This window comes from Pithys albifrons, chromosome 5, assembly GCF_047495875.1.
Source record: "Pithys albifrons albifrons isolate INPA30051 chromosome 5, PitAlb_v1, whole genome shotgun sequence".
Taxonomy (NCBI): Eukaryota; Metazoa; Chordata; class Aves; order Passeriformes; family Thamnophilidae; genus Pithys; species Pithys albifrons.
Window position 1 is genome coordinate 10339096 of NC_092462.1, and position 4667 is coordinate 10343762.

The following is a 4667-nucleotide window of genomic DNA, read 5'->3' on the forward strand; positions in this document are numbered from 1 at the left end:
AAAGGCAGATTCAGACTAGATATAAGGATGAAATTTTTTACAATGAGCATGGTGAAACACTGAAATAGGTTGCTCCGAGAGGTGGTAGTTATTCCATCCTTGGAAACATTTGAAGTCAGGCTGGACAGGGGTCTGAGCAACCTAATCTATCTGAAGATGCTGATTGCATTGGGGTTGGAGTAGATGACCTTTAAAAGTGCCTTACAACCCAACCCATACTATGGTAATACTGTATTATACCACAACTTCAATTAGAGCTTGCAGACTAAGTTGAAGCACAATTGCATACAAAATCAGGCTTCTCTAGCACTTGTACTGACAGATTTGTTTATCCAACAGCTGTGTCCAACATCAACAATCAAAAATAGGAACTTCCTTCCAGAGCATTAGTACAAATACCTTGAAGAAGGCTTCATAGCTGAAGTCTGCTTTCATCTTAGTTATGTCTCTAAGGTTTTCTTTGGTCCTTTTCTTAAATCTCTCAGTACTGTTTAAAATCCTTTCAATTCCTCAAACAAGAATTTGCACATTGGATAATATCAGGGCTGTCCAGTTCTTGAGAAGTACTAGTTAAAACAAGGAATACCAGGAATACATCACATTTGTTAGGACTGATGCTTGAAGTCTACTACAAGTTATACCAGAAAAATACTGGGGGAAGTGGGGAAAGACCTAAATCTTAACTAAAAACTTTTTATCAACCTGTTCAGTAATGGAGAGGACAAGGTCATTTTAAGTAGCTTAAATGTCACAATAAAACATAATTTAGGTTTGGCTCAGAATCTTCCAGTCAACACTGAGGTTTTTGTAACAAGTTTTCAAGGATTCTCAGTTTGAGTTTTTTTCATTGGCCTCCGTCATGTCAATTATGAGCTGTCTGTAATGACAGCCTGCATACATTTAATGTATTAGAGGCAGAGCAACTTACCAGGATACAAACAGAATCCTTGGCTATACCCACTGTGCTCAAGGAAATAGCACAGATTTCATCAACAGGAAATTATAACATTTGAATTGGATTCATTTACCACCTTTAGAATCAACTAGCTGGGCTTTTTTTCCCTCAAAGGCCAGTGAGGTTTTGTCAGAGCTTGAAAGAGCCCAATCCTTCCCTAATATCTTCCTTTAAATCTAAACAAAAATACCTACTTAGATCCAAGAATAAGAACTAATGTTCTATGTGCCCAGCACTAGAAACTAAGACTTCAAGTTCAACCACTGGGTTTCTTGAGCTGTCTCTACTGATCCAACCCCAAAAAGCTGTACCATTTCCTAGATCTGTTAAGGGGAAAAGGAAAAAATGTACAGAAAGCTTTTCATAGACAGCAGAGTGGCCTAACCAGCACTGAGTCAAGTCACAACTTCTATGCACTGGCCTGCTATTAGTCATTGTGGTATACATTGCTGTCCTATAAAAATACTTCTCCAAAGTTAATAAAACCACCCAAAGAACAGGGATCTCATGTCTGTAACAAATGTGGGATATAGTCCAGAATCATTTATTAGTAGTAACCACTGCCTCCCTGAACACTTTTTCAGAGCTAAAAACCTATCAAGAGTCAAAGAAGACACAAAACATTTTGCTTAGTAAAGATATAAAATAAAGGTTCAATAAACCTCCTCAGCTTATTCATTCACCTCTATCTCCACTCATAGAGCAATTAAGATCTGACTGCATGATGCCTGTTCTCGTGCCCAGTGCCACCCACACATATGTCTACACATTTCCTTGATAAATTCTCTCCAAAATAAGGCAGATTTTGTTAAAAATCAGTTCGGTGGAGGCTATTTGTAATGAAGTCACACAACTCCATTTGGCTTGTCAGACAACATTCCATTTCAGTGTCGGTGTATTACCTTGTCATCATCCTTCAAGTTAGCCGGGCTTTTTGCCTTAAAATTCAGCTTTGCCCTAAGCAAGAAGCAAACTGAGCCTTTGGCACTTTCCCCAAAGCTCACAATCCTGTTGCTGCAAATACATACACCTAACAAAGCACCCCACTGAGCAGAGTTTCAAAAAACCACTGCAGTTCAGTTACTGATGATCCAACTTCAAAAGCAGGAAGAAAGCAGAGGGCCCATAAACTGACTGTGAAGGTTCTCTCAGGAATCAGGAACCTTCACCAAAACAATTCTTGTTCCATCTGCAGAGAAATACATTGCAATTTATACCTTAAAATAAATATATATATACACAAATTTTTGAATGTGTTACCTAAACTGTACTGTATATGTGTATGCATGTGTGCACATGCAGGCATGTTTTAAAAAGGTAAGTTGTCCTTACAAAGCTTCCTACTGTGAGTGCAATCCAGGAAAGCTCAGGGTAACAGCTAATATCCATAAATTATGACTAACACATTCATTAGCCCAAAGCTTGCATGACAAGTCCATCTTAATAGTAATAACATAACTCAGTCCCCAGTTGAACTAGGTTCACATATAAGCAGAAAACCTCTGCTGTGTTTCACTTGTCTTACCACTCTAATCATAGAATCATAGAATCGATTGGGTTGGAAAAGACCTCTGAGATCATCGAGTCCAACCCTTGGTCCAACTCTAGTCCCTTTACTAGATCATGGCACCCAGCGCCACGTCCAATCTGTGTTTAAAAATCTCTAGGGATGGTGAATCCACCACCTCTCCCGGCAGCCCATTCCAATGCCTGATTACTCTCTCTGTAAAAAATTTTTTTCTGATCTCCAACTTAAATTTCCCCTGGCAGAGCTTAAGCCCGTGCCCCCTTGTTCTATTGCTGAGTGCCTGGGAGAAGAGACCAGCCCCCACCTGGCTAGAACTTCCCTTCAGGTAGTTATAGACAGTGATGAGGTCACCTCTGAGCCTCCTCTTCTCCAGGCTAAACAACCCCAGCTCCCTCAGCCTCTCCCCATAGGACTTGTGCTCCAGTCCCTTCACCAGCCTTGTTGCTCTTCTCTGGACCCGCTCCAGCACCTCAATATCCTTTCTGAACTGAGGGGCCCAGAACTGAACACAACACTCAAGGTGTGGCCTCACCAATGCAGAGTACAGGGGAAGGATCACTTTTTATCCTTTTAATACAATTTGCTTCTTAAATGCCTGCCATGCTAAACCTGAAAACACTTCTCTAAGCACCCCTTCCTGATGTTTTTTCCCAAGGCCACATACTTTCAACACGCTTCACAACCCAATTTCCAAGACAAATACATGCTGCATGTCCATTCAATAAATAAATATATTTATCCTTGTGTAAGTGCATGGACAGAGATGAAAAACAGACCAGAAACCTTTTTTGGGGAAACTATGATCTAACATTTTAAAATTTTGATTTGTGGAACAGTACTATTTTTTCCAACACTACATTTAAGCTCTCTTTGCCACAGGAAAAAAACTACTTACAAATTAACTCTTAAAATTTTAGAAGCTCATGGTTGTTTTCCAGTTAGATTCATTAGTTGAGTCTCCCTGACAAGACTTCATGCTGTAAATTCAAGTTCAGTCTGCATGATGAGTCACTCTAGAAAGGATAAACACCAAGCCATAGATGTTCCTTAGTCCAAGGAAAAGGAAAAATGTGAAAAAAGTCAGGTTAGAAATCAGCAAAGAGCTCAACTACTATTGGCCCTTTATGTCAGTGGCTGAAGTTTACATGATTCTAACGTTAAGTTCTCATGAAGTATAACTGTAATAATTACATACATTTAGAGGACAGTATAAATGCCACACACGACCCATTAGAAATATAGAATTTATTTCTCATTACATTCAGACAGCAATATGTTGCAGATTTGGACATGCCATGTCTCATATCATAGGTGACTTATGGAGTCTATGTTTATAGTTGTGATAGCCATTGCCAGCCCAGAAAACACAAAATGTGTTTTTGGAGTGGCTCTCTTGAGAACTTTAAGCCACTTGCAGCCATTTTTGGAGAAGGGTGCTCTTGAAAATCCACTTCATAAAAATTCATCTGTCACAGCCTCCGTTATCCAATTGCTTCCTGTATCTTACCTTTACAGTTTCAGAGCTCAAGAAAGCAATTTCAACAATAGCAGTGGACAGGGAGGGTGAGGACTTGCCCCTTATCTTCCCTTAGGTAGCAGTTCTCAGTAAAGGCGATACCATGTTATAAGGCCACCAAATTCCTCATGGTCCATGAACTGTGCTTTTGGCCCGACAGCTCCTTTCCCATCCTTTAGGGTCTCTGCAACCCTTGCTTCCATTCTCTCCTTGCACATCCAGGTGCAAGCTAACCAAGAGTTCTGACATCCTAAAACATGTTATTTAAAAAAATCTACAACAAAAACTCCGCGAACAATGGGGGGAAAAAAGACATTTTGTTATGTTTAAACCTTCAGTGTACCATGAACAAGAGGTATCTTCACAAACAGTGTCCTGACAGCATCTGCTCAGTGTAATTCCCTTTCTCCTTACAAACTCAGAAAAACTGGGGTGCTCTTTTCCTTGTGTCTCTTAACTCTGCTGGCATTCAGCTCAAGAATACCTGGAGCTGCAGTGCATCATCACATGAAGATGGGGAGGGGCAGGAGAGTGAGAAGAGTGAATAAGGAGGAATACAGAGACACTGCCATTGGCAGGCTCTGCACCAGCCATACAGAGAATATGCATACTTGTGATGAAGGATTTTGTTGTTTCCTTGCTCTATTTTTTCATCTTTTTTTTTTAAA